Raw genomic sequence first — 12,890 nt, 5'->3', positions numbered from 1 at the left:
TTCAATGGGAAGTTTGATTTTCCTGATAACTACAAACATTTTTTACTTGATGCCCAAAGCTTGTAATTAAATTCATCCTATGAGAGAAACACATTGCTGGATAATTAGAAAGCGATTTCCACATGGGAAACAAAACTTTCTCCTTTACTATGCTGCTTGCAGCAAAGTGAAAACCTAACTTACAGTGTATTTTATAAGCTCTCATATTCTGTCAGGACTGAAAGACAGGAAAGAATTAAGTTGTATTTCATATGCCATACATGTAAAGCAACTCTTTGAACTCTGCACAAAAGACAAGCTTTTTAGCCTCTGTTGTAAAACTCTGTGCACGTCTATTACACAGATGGCAATATATTACAAGTTGCTCAGCAGGTAAACCCAAACTTTTACATTCTTAGTGCTCCTATTCCAAATATATTTTGCACAGAATGTGTAGGATACAGAATGACACTTCAGGCAATGAAATTGCTTATTCATGTTTAGCAGCTCTCTGAAATTTTCCCCCTCTGGAATCTCGCCACCACCACAGCTCTGTTTTTACTGCACGCTAAGAGCAAAACATGCTTTTGTGCAAGAAACTTCTTTCATGAAACAATTTTTCAAATATCAAAAGACAATTACTGTGGTTGGAGGTTATTTTTCACAGTTTTCATCTCCCTGGAATACAAGTTCCTCACACAGATGCGTCATCTCTAAAACAAACAGCACTGAAGCAGCTTTTCATGTAAATAGACCTGTTATTCTGGACCAGGGAAGCTAAATACTCAAGTTCACAGCCTCACACAGGAACTGGTACTTGGTGGAGGAAAAGAGGAAGGAAAAACAAAACAAAACCCCACAAACCACATACGAAAATACAGATCTGGTTAACATTCTGCTCTAACATTAATGACTGATGGCTTAGGTGGGGATTTGCTAGAGGTCTCAGTAGAGTAATGCTGTTATAAAGAGGGATGTGTCAGAACCAGTGGCTTATTAGGGCTCTTCCATCGATTCCACCCAAACCCCAGCCCTGCTCCTCTGTTCTGCAAAACAACTTCCCAAGGCATTGGGTGGATAAGCTTTTGAAAGACAAAGCCTTTAAAATAGATACAGAGAGAATTACGGAAATCACAAAAGGAGCAGCAAGGAAAAACAGAGTGGGGAGAAGAGTGGAAAACCCCATAACTTCATTGCCAAGCTCCGTCACACCTGCAATTGGCAACTAAGAGCCTCTGTCACTGTAGGTTCAAAGGCAGTCATCTCCTCCCAATGCTATCCATCTCTCCTTCAAAGGCAACACAGCACTAAAGGATGCAAAGCATTCACTCCAAGACGATCATCTTCATACACTGTAAAAGACTGTTAAAACCTGACAACATCTCCATGTTCTCAACAAGTGCGTCCCTCAGGACTCAAATCTGTGTTTTAACAGCTTTGTAAATGTATATTTTAAGACACAAAGTCAATCCCCGCAAACGCTTAGAAAACAGAACTGTACCACATGCAACTGACGCTTGTGCTGGTTCATTGTTTGAACTCCTGTTTTGTGAAACCAAGAAATATTCAAGCCTGCATAACTGGAAATTCATGATAGCTCTGCAATTGCTCAGCTAGACTTTAGATTTGAATATCTTATCTAAACGAGCTCTAACGAATTCAGAAGAATGAGCTGATTAGACAGATTTAAAAAAATGAGAGAAAAATGTCTGAAAACAGCATCAGTGGTCCCTTCCTGTACCTTAATGCAACCACTTAGCAGTGGTGATAGAACAAGAAATCAATATAAAGAAGTACCAAAGGATGTTATTTTTGTTCTGGAAGGCATGGGCAGACTTGCAGCCTGCTTTTTGCTTGCTTCAAAAGGAGATGACGATGGTTTTGAAAGGGCAGAAGAAAGGGTAAGAAAGTCAAGAGGTTCCAGAAATCTGCCAAGTAAAAGCGGAGGACGGAGTATATCCTCTGGAGAATTAGTTGGGAATCTGATGAAGGCTGCAAGACCAGAGGAGAGTGTTGTGGTTTAAATCCAGCTGGCAACCAAGTACCACGCAACCACTCACTCACTGCTCCAACCCCCAGTGGGATGGGGAGGAGAATCACAGAAAGATAAAGTCCATTGATTGAGATAAGAACAGTTTAATAATGGAAACAAAGTAAAATATAGCAATAACGAAGAAAACTAACAAAAAGAAAGAGAGAGGAATAAAACCTCAGAGAGACAAGTGATGCACAACACAATTGCTCACTACCTGCTGAGTGATGCCCAGCCCAACCCCAGCAATGATGAGCCTCTCACAGCCAACTGCCCCCAGTTTATATACTGGGCATGACATTCTGTAGCATGGAAGATCATACACAGAATGGTTTGGGTTGGAAGGGACCTTAAAGATCAGCTAATTTCAAGCCCCCTGCCACAGGGACCAACGTGTATAGTTTCCAGAAGGATGTGCTCTATGATCTTGCCAGGCAACGAGGTGACACTGACTGGTCTGTTGCTCCCCCAGGTCTTCCTTCCCCCCCCCCCTTCCCTTTTAAAAATGGGGGTTATATTTCCCCTTGTCCAGTCAGCGGGAACTTCACCAGACTGCCACAACTTTTCAAATGATAGATAATAGCTTGGCACCTATACACATCAGTTCCCGCAGGACCTGTGAATGCATCTTACCAGGTCTCACAGATTCGTACACTTGATGGTCTCAAACCTGATCTTCCCCTGCAGTAGGCAGTTCCTTATTCTCTCAGTTGCTGGGGCAGTGATTCTGGAGCTCTTGACAGTGAAGACCGAGGCAAAAAAGTAACTGAGTACCTCAGCCTTTGCCATGTGCCTGGTAGCCGGGTCTCCCATTTCCTTCCAGAGGGGGCCCACATTTTCCCTTGTCTTCCTTTTATCCCCACTGTACCCTCTGGATAGTTTGGATCAACTGTTCTGGCTGTGCTCCCACCTAGCTTCTCGTGCCCCTCCTCACCAGCAGAGCATGAGAGACTGAAAAGTCCTTATCAGGGTAAACACTGCTCAGCAACAGCTAAAACATCAGTGTGTTATCAGCATTATTCTCACACTAAATCAAAAACACAGCACTGTACCAGCTAATGGGAAGCAAACTAACTCTATCCCAGCTGAAAGTGGGACACAGAGCTACAGTCATTTAAATTCTCATGACAAGAGGTCCAACACCATCATTAGCTTTAAAAATAGCTTATGCCTTTGCACAATTTTTACCTATAAGCAAGTAGAGGCTGCAGCAGCAGCTCATGCATTAGTAGGGTAACAATCTACATTAAAACACAATGATCTTTCTATGACTACCTGTACTATTATTATTTTTAATCCCCATTTTTAATCAAGCAGACAAGGCTTGTCAAATGCAGTAACTCCTTACTGATGTGCTTAGTGCTGTCTCTCTCCATCTCTATGTAATATAGGTCTGCCACCCTATATTGCTCCCTCACACTTTTTTTTCCTCTAGCTCTTACACTGTGTTTTAACCTCTTGCAGAGGCTGTTTCCCAGTCCACGGCTTAGTCTGGTGGCTGGGGCCAGGCAAGCACAGCCATCTCTGCTGTAGCTGGAGCAAATGAAAGGCTGCAGAGGTAACCACTGCGTAAACTGTGCTTTCTGAATGGCACATAAGTCAGAATTGAGTAAAATATTAGAAAACCTGCCCAAATCTTTCTCAAAGGCTTTTCTGCTTAGACCTGCTAAAGAGGCAGAGAAAAACCCGCACAAAACCAGACCTGATGGACTAGCAGCTTATTTTCCATCACTGTATCGCATGCCAGTGAAAAGAGAAAGTTACAAACTGTGCTGCAAGCAAAGATACTTTCCCCATTAATGAGCCTTTATGCATGGAGTAAGTTCAGTAAGACAGTAAGACTAGTGCAAAGCTTAACAATACGCAAAAAGGGAACTGAGTGACAAAGGGAACTGAGGGACAAATACATGATGCAAGCATGACCCTAACTTAGGACAAAGAGCTGAGAGCTTGCACCAGTTCACAGGGTCTGTGACCAGCTGAGAGCACCCTCTCCATGCCAGTACTGCAGAAGAGAAACGAGCCACCAACCTAGCCACCAAACCCTAACATCTGCTATCCTGCAACCCACATAAGCATACACATAAAAATGCAAGCACAACTATCAAGGTGTTCTTCAAAGCTAAATCCCAATTCCTGTGCCTCTACCAACATTTTCCTGCAGCTACCACTTGAGGTCTTGCTCAAAAGCATGCGAGCAGCCACGTGAATGAACTGAACATGTAGATGCTTTTGGTAAGTACACATGCCATGCACCCAAACTAGCATGCTAATTGAACTTAAGCATGCAAAAAGGTTTCTCGAGTTTCTTTTTCCAAAGGGCAGGGCAATGGTAAGCACTGGAGAACATCAACCTCCTAACAGGTTAAAGGTTTAATTATTGTTATTTAAGTCAAAGGTTCTCCCTACTGTTTGGCTAGGAGATAATTCTAAAAATAACAATGCAAAACATCAGCATTTCTAAAAGCCACCCAGGAGCAGGAGGTAATCCTTCAGGAAAAGGTTAACAGAAGCTTTCTGATTAAATTATGCACATAGAATTATCACATCCAAGGGGAAGCCTATAAAGATTGGTCTGCAGTTTCCCAAGTCTACATCATTACGAATGAAACCAAACCTGAGGACACAGGACCAGCTCAAGAACTAGACCTTTACATTCAGACCCCTGTGTTGACAATTGATAAAGTAGAGGCAAATGTACAAGTAAATTTCTTTTGCTTACTTCTAAGAGCTTCAAGACCTGATTAGATCTTCCAGACCTCTACCTGAATACAGATACTGTGTTTTTACCTCAGCAGGGGCAGAGGAGCTCCTCCACCAAGCTGCGGTTTGCTCCAAGCTCACAACCATATGGCATCTAAGGGAAGAAGGTGTTTTCCTACAATCAGCACTTGCTAAGGACTCCTGAGCCTACAAAGGCACAGCAGAAATGCTGCCTTAATCTGAAATGTTTCCCAGCAAGTTTGTAACAGCATAAAGGGGCAAAAAAATAAAAAAGGAAAAAGAAAAAAGAAGTGCTTATGCACTTGATTAGCTAAACATATGGCCTAAAACCATAAGATGCTTTGAGGTGTATTTGGGTTAGTAGGCTAAACCACATTATTTGGCAAATTATTATGTGTTCGTTTTCATCCAACATCCTTAAGAACCATAAGAGCAACAGAAACATCCATCAGCATACATATGCCTTAAAAGCTGGAGCATTACCTGAAATCAAAACCACAGCCTTTTTGAAACCAAGCCTAAGTTTTACAGCAGACAGCCTAAACTTAAGTGTAGGAAGAAAGCAACAACCCTCGAGTCACAGCAGAGACAGACAGCAAGAAAAAAAAAGTTTTCCAAGGGTCACAGAGGGAGAGGAGTGCTTCCAAGGGACAACAGAAGAGGAACAGTCAGTATTCAAAATGCTGACCCAGTGTCTCAAGGGTATAGGCTCAAAGAGCAGGGCAGAACGTGAAAATGCAGGAAAAAAGGTTTATTCCATGTTTGTAACACATCTGCACAAGCAAGCTGTGTTCGTGCAACTCAGTGTATTCAGTCATCGCCCAAAGCACCTCACTTGGCAGGCAAATGTTCAGTATGAAGCTTTGACACGGAGATCAATTAAACACAAACAAGTTTAGCATAAATACAAGTTCATGGAAAGTGTTTCTATTTCTACCTGCTCAGTATACTGTTGGTCATCCACAAAGCTATCATTAATGAAGCACAACCTCTACCGCTGGTAACGCTTTAATAAGGACATGCAAAATACCCAGATGAAAAGGGATGCTGAGACCAACTCTTAATTCACAGCACCATGTTCAGCATAAGCAGCATGATTCATTTGTTCTTGGAGAAGTAACGATTACACTTAGCAGCATGCATCTGTAAAATCTCTACACCTGGTAAGAGAATTTATTAGACTGCCATTGTGCTTTCCAAATGCTTGATGCTTTGTGTTTCACGTGAGTCAACCATTTCATCGAGGAAATGAAATAACTCTCCAACGCACTGAATGCACAGGAAAGCATTTACCGACCACATACTTTGGAAAAGTTTGCTCTTGTGCTCTTATTTACCCTGTTAGATCATGTGTCCTAAATGCCAAAACACAAATAGAGAAACCAAGGCAATAAATTTTAGGAGATTAATTTCATTAAGCGGGTCTAGGGAAAGCCACTGCATAGAGTCCACAGCAACTCAGTTGTCTCCATAGCAGGATTAGAAGCGACATTTATTTGATTTGTCAATCAAAAAAAATCAATCCAGATGGTTGTTTGCAGTACCTTTATTAAACAGAAATGTAACTGCTGTCCTGCCAGACGCAGGGTACAGGCTATGGTGCCCTCAGGAACCCGGTTAAAAAACACTTCTATCAATCAGCACTTAAGAAATCCACGGATGTTAGCCTAACCAATGCCCTCTTAACCGTACTGGTGCAATACCAAATTTAAACAGTGTTAGGAAAGGCCAGAGCAAAGCAATTAAAACTGCAGATAAGTTTTTAAACACACTAACTTCCATACAATTCACTGATTATCCTTTTCATTTGTCCTTGTGTGTCATCTTCCATACAGGGAAAAAGTGTTTCCAAAGCTAGCACGCATAAACAATATTTGAGGAATCTTCTGCATTTTTAGTATCTCTTAAGAATCACAAAACAAATTAGCAACTATACTGCGTATGACAAGACAGCCACAGATTACAAGGATTACTGTCACTTTTGTAAATGTCTGGATGCACACAGAGAAGTGTGCTCTGACTAGCATGCAGTAAGCATCAATTTCTTAAGTCTGTTATAGTCAAACAGCTTTCAAAAGCATATGTTGCATCCTGGAAGAACATCATTTTGTACGTTGCAAAAACAGGAAAACAAAAGCATTACTGAGAAGAGCTGAGGCTAACAGCCCCCAAAGTATTTCTATGTTTAAGCAGTTTTATAGATCTCACCCTACACAACTAAATTCAGACATGGCAGTGAAAGGAAGTTATGAAAAATTAAGAGGATAAAATGAGCAAGTTGTTCAGTTTTATGCAGAGGAGGTTACAGCAAACAGCATCATCACCTATACATCCCTTCACAACCTATATGAGTTGCTGCCAAATCTAAGTGAAGCTTTAACAGCTTTGAACAGGCAACAGAGTTTGCTTGTGACCCATCTCAACGCAGTGTGCCACTCATGGGAGTAAAAGCAAGCCAAGAAATAATAGGTAGAGGTATTTGTGGCTCTGCTCCTCAGCAGTTAAAAAGCATTCCATCCATGCCTCTGAACTCAGAGAACGAACCCTTCCCTTCATGTCTGGAATAAAATAAACAACAAACATGCCTCCAAGAGCATGTTTGCTCCCAAATTCCTTCCAAGTCTGAAGGAATCTCTACGGCATGACCCATCCCAGGAAATGACTGTGCATGGGAGCTCTGGCTTCTTGCTGCCACAGCAGGAACCCCTGGTCAGGCAGTGAGCAGAGCACTGCCTAAGCCACCTCCTGTGCTGGTGGCAAGGTGACACCCAAAATACCACTGAGCCCACCCTTGCACCCAACTGCTGGCTTGCTTCACCACACCACTCCTGCTGTTGGGCAGCAGCAGGCAGGAGCAAGGATGAATGCTGAAGGTGACATTCTTTTAGTGCTAGCTCCAAGAGGGACAGAGAGGCAACAAGACACAGAAACATGATGCTGTTTTAACGTGAGACCACATAGAATTTCTGTTTCTCTCCCCAGTATTTGTCTTAGATGGTGTTAACTGGGAGACGTGCTTTGTCTGCGCCATGGAGCAAGGACTGCTGAGATCACTAGAAGACAGGCAGAGATGAGCACTGTAACCTTGTAAGTACCACCACCTTGCTCTGTATGGGTGTCTTTTTTCCCGACCTCAGCAGGAACAGAAGCTTTCGATGTTGCAATGTTTGCTGCCCCAAAATAAGGGAGGTAAAGGAACGAGGTCAGCTCAGTACTTGAGAGTATTTAACCAATTACCAACTGAATGTCACTTACATTCCCTTTGGGAATATGCTTCCCAAGGGGCAGATCTGGATTGCTCTCACTGCCAGCCTTTCCACTTGTGGCTGTCAGACTTGAGTGCTCCATCAGCCTGAAATCCTGTAACATTGCTAGCTCCACCATCATTCCAAAAACCTGAATCCTCAAACATATTTCAAAAATCTGCTCCCAGCAAGTCACAAAAGAATGAGCAATTACAGGTGCTGCCCAGAGACACCTAATGGATTTGGGGCATTATTTCCAATCTAGGTTTTTGTTTTGATCATTAATCTTATCGTCTCTAAGTTAATTCCTCTTGTAAACAGCATAAAATGAAGGTCAGCAGGGAAAGAGGAGATTAGACTTTAGAATTCAAAATATTTTAATTCCCAGTGCACTAAAAGCAAGGAATACAACAAGAGGGAATTCTTGCTGAGAAAGTAAAGACAACATCAACTTACTAAAAATACTGCAGTAAGTATACCCACAGACTGGTTAGACAGTACACAGAATCATGGAATGGTTTAGGTTGGAAGGGACCTTAAAGATCATCTAGTTCCAACCTCCCTGCCATGGGCAGGGACACCTTCCACTAGACCCAGTTGCCCCAAGCCCCATCCAGCCTGGCCTTGAACACTGCCAGGGATGAGGCAGCCACAGCTTCTCTGGGCAACCTGTTCCAGCGCCTCTCCATCCTCTAGTAAACAGGACAGTAAATAACTTCCTCCTAATATCTAATCTAAATCTCCCCTCTGTCAGTTTTAAGCTATTCCTCCTTGTCCTATCCCTACATGCCCTCGTAAAAAGTCTAAATAGACTAAGTATCCTTAATGATGCTATATTTATATACCAAATACGTATGAGTTTTAGTCAAAGCCACTCCATTTGATCAGCTGCTGGTATGAAAAGGTTACTAAATCACACAAAGTGCAGTTGCTTTTTAGAAAGCATAGCGAGGCAAACAGACTGAAGCCAGATCTTTTCCCAGCTTGCAAGACAAAGCTACGTTTCCTGCTAATTTCATTGCTGCTCCCTCTGGTTACATCTGAATTTGAATGCATTTAGGATTTGAATGCTAAAATACAGGAGAGTAACAATAAATTCACATAGCTACTTATGGATAAAAACCACAAAGAAGTCCCTACGGGCTTCCACCAGGCATTACATATGTAATGTGTACCTTGTAAGAAATTCAGTAAAATCCAGCAAAAGTCTGGCATGTCTTTTAGCATCCCTGACCCATTTCAACTGGCACGAGGGTAAACCCACTCTTAACTTCAGCAAACTCAGCACAGTAGTCCTTTCCACCTGCTCCTTAGTTCACGTAAAGCTGGAAAGTGATCTCCACTGAGCTGATCCCAGCTATCTCCAGGTACCGTAAGTTTCCAAGGGAAAGCCTCACTCTGTGCATGCAAGTGGAGCTCCCTCCCAGCCACAGTAAATGCCTTGGCTACTCACTGCTCTGAAAACAGACTAAGTCTACTGCACTTGAAATAACTGAATGTTTCCAAAAGAAACTCCAGGTTTTGTTGCTAAACAGCATCAGACGATCATGAGCGCACGGGCTTACTCTCCCTGACGCAGTTTCAACTTCCGTTAGCAGCAGTGAGGACAGGGTCTTTACCTCTAGCTACTGAGGTTTCTAACAGCAAAGAAAAAGTCGCACCGTTAGCCCACATCTATAAAACTTCACAGCTGCAAAACCCTCCACCCAGCCGGGGCCAGCAGCGATAACTTTAAGCCAACCGCTTATGGTGAGTCCGTGGCCGCGACAGGTCCTGGCAGAGCAACCTGGCCCAAAACTCCAGCTAAAGGCTGTGCCACCACGGGAGACGCCTGCACGCTTGCCCTCTGGTTTCAGCTGCAGGGCGTGTTTCCATTTACACAGAGCGGTTTCAGACTTCCTGACAGGAAGGAAGCATCCTAACTGCAGTTATGCCCCTGCCTTGTTTTCCCTGGCCATTGCTAGCAGCCGGCTGAGCGCTTTGCTCCCGTTTTTCCCCGTGGTACTGAATCCCAGATCACCCGAGATCACCCAGAGCACTGTGAGAATACAAATCAGCAGTTCGGGGCACTGCCGTTCAACGATGGCTGGGACACTGAGCAGGCAGCACAGCCAGATGCTAGAGGGAGAAACGCCTTTTGCTGTCTGCCAGGAGCCCTTCTTTCTGAGGAAGCCAAGGTGTTAACTATTCCTCTCCAGGTCTGGCAAACTGCCCTTTTGTCTGCAGGTTCCGAGCACGGATCGGTGCCGGAAAGCTCTCTCCAGAGTAGGATCCTTAGCTGCTGCATCCCTGGGAACCAGGAGGGGAGAGACGAGGGCAGAAAAGCAGCCAGCATAGGCAGGGAAGGAGAAAACACTTAAACTGCCCAAGACGATACTCTGCATAGCATTGCCAGCTTCTAATGCTGCGGATGCCCAAGGGGTCCCAGGAGATGGAAGAGATAAAAGCAAAGTCATAAAGTTTTTAAGAAAGTCCATGCACACACATCTGACACAGTGACACATTTCTATCACATGCTCTTCCTTTTCTACTTCTTTTTAAATGCTTGTACCCTTTAGGCATTTAGATTTTAAAAAGGCAGGGCACCTTTTAGATGCGCTATCAAGGCACTAGTTTAACGTGGCGTCCGCCCTGTCCCACAGACCAACCCGGGAATTAACCCTTCCAGCAGCTCCATTTCCAACCCGGTAACGCTGTCAGGGGCGGTGAGCAAAGAGCAGGGGCAGACGAGGCAGGGGAGACGGAGCAGCAGCAGCCACCGCCGCCTTCGTCCCGGGCCCTCCCGCTGCCACCCAGCCCCATTCCCGGGGTCCACATACGATGGGGGATAAACCGGGTCAGGGCTGCGCTGTCTGGAGCCGTAGCAGCACTCAGCCCTCTCCGGGGAGGCAGCGTACGACCGTTTCCTCGCCCTCAAACGCAGCCGGGGGGTGGGGAGACAGGACGGGTTATCCCCCTTCCAGCGCATATTATTCCTCCCGACTCCGTTCCCCGCCACGGCGGAAAGAACCGCGGTCGCGCAGGGAAGCAGTAGCCATGGCAATGCGGGATTGCATCATGCACTTAACTAACTGCACCGGGGAAAAACGCTACCGGAGACACCCCCGGCCATCCCGCCGCCCCGGCTCTCCATCCCTCCCCCAGACCAGCCGAACGGGGGACGGAGCACCGCTATTGCGCTTACTGCGCGCCCCACGGCTCCCATCCGGTACCTTCCCGCCTCCATCTCCTCCAGCTTTACCCTCCGTCCCACCCGGGGACCGCGGCCCTACCTGCGGCTGCAGCGGCGGCTCTGAGGGCGGCGGGAGGCGGGAGGGCGCCGCCCGGCTCTGTCACGCTGCGGCGCCGCGGGGCCGGGGCGGAGCGGGGCGGGGCGGTGGACGGGAGGAGGCTCCGCCCCCCGAGCTGGCCGTGGGCTGACCGTGACGTCAGAGTGGTGCGGGGGACTAACGGGCGGTGGCAGAGGGGGACGCTGTGACGTCACGGCCGCTCAGGGCCAATCGGTGAGAGGGGACGGGGCCGGAAGGGGTCGCGGGCGCGGGCTCCCAGTCGCGGCCCGAAGGGGGTCGTCGCCTGGATGCGTGGAGCGACGGTTGAGCGGCTCTTGGTTGTGTAGGGGTCGGCTATCCCTGCCCAGGCGGCGGAAGCTGGAGGCTCCGGTGAAAAACAATATGGGATCGTGTAATTAAAGACTATCTTAATGAGATGAGCCGCAGGACTAAATTAAGGGTCACAGGGATAGGTGGTTTGTCTGTTTCCCCCTGTGTTTTGAGTAATGGGATTCACGACATCATAGTGTTTTAAATATAAGCTCTGGTTGCAGGAAACATGCAGGATTTTAACTCGGTTATAGAATAAACCCCCTGGTTTTGTTGCGTGATTTAGATGCGTATGCTGAACCCGTCCCCACAGTGTCAGATGTCCGAGGAAGGAACCTCAAGGCATTCTCTTTGGCTCCTCTCCAGTGGCCAGGATGCTCAACAAAGGAGGAAAAGTCCCCTCTAAATGCTCCAGGCCCTTCATTACCTCTGAGAGATCCTAACAAAGTAATAGTGAGGGTGCTTTGGTGTTGGTATGGCCAATGGGGAGAAAGCAGTTTGTTTCTTTCCTTCTCACATACTCTCTCATGATGGAAGATGACCTTTTAATTTTTTTTTTTCCCCTAAGAGTTTGTTCCATCTCTTCGCTCATTAAATGAAAATGATACATAAATAAAGAGCAGCTTTGCTTTGCAAAGGAGAGAAGTCAAGCAGCAATTTGCATGGGGTTTGTTCAAGATCAAGTGTCTTCACTCCATAGGAAGCAATTTTAGAGAGTTCGAGTTAAGAGTCTCCCAGAACCTCCTCTGTGGCTATAGAAGGTGAAGCCATCCAGGCTAATTGTGCCAACTCAGTATCCAGTGGCTTCTCCAGCTAGGAACACGCTGGTCCCATGTCCATGGCCGTTTAGCTGAACCAGTGTGTTGCAACCTCACCTCACCTGATTGAGGCTCAGTGTGCAAACAGTCCCCAGAGGTAATGCTGGGCCATACATGGGCTACATGATACTGCAGCGTGTTTGCACAGTGGGGTCAGAAACAATCTCACATAAAGTCTTACTGGGACAAGAAAAAAAAATCTATCTCCAAAGCATACATCAAGGCTATTCCATAGTTTTTTGTTTAATCTTACATCTTTATTGGAGTAAGATGTTAATAGGAATGCTTTTTGGTTTGGGTTGTGGGTGTTTTCACTTTAAAGCCTGAGCCTCCATGTCCCTTTCTCTTTGAAAGACCAAAACCTGTACGACTTTTGAGCATATGATTTGAGGCTTTGTAGCAGTTTTCAGTAAGGCATGAGCACTCACAGCTGTCCTTGCCTATGGGCTTTAACACTTTGGATAAAAAAACCCGAAAGCCAGCACAACTCTCC

General features: G+C 45.5%; 1 protein-coding gene across 1 annotated transcript in view; it reads right to left on the bottom strand.

Annotated features, from left to right (window-relative positions):
* ELOVL5 (ELOVL fatty acid elongase 5) overlaps positions 1–11,354 on the bottom strand; it is a 39,093-nt gene extending 27,739 nt beyond the window's left edge. Inside the window, exon 1 of the mRNA XM_061460612.1 lies at positions 11,253–11,354. The gene's annotated coding sequence lies outside the window, so the exon portion shown is untranslated. The remainder of the gene's footprint in view (positions 1–11,252) is intronic.
* Between the last annotated feature and the right edge of the window lie 1,536 nt (positions 11,355–12,890).

The sequence above is a fragment of the Pezoporus flaviventris genome, unplaced genomic scaffold, assembly GCF_033815535.1.
Source record: "Pezoporus flaviventris isolate CSIRO_AGI_PZ_B2104156 unplaced genomic scaffold, CSIRO_AGI_Pfla_v1 ptg000031l, whole genome shotgun sequence".
Lineage (NCBI taxonomy): Eukaryota > Metazoa > Chordata > Aves > Psittaciformes > Psittacidae > Pezoporus > Pezoporus flaviventris.
Note: the sequence above shows the minus strand (reverse complement) of the source record. Positions and strands in the feature narration are given on the sequence as shown.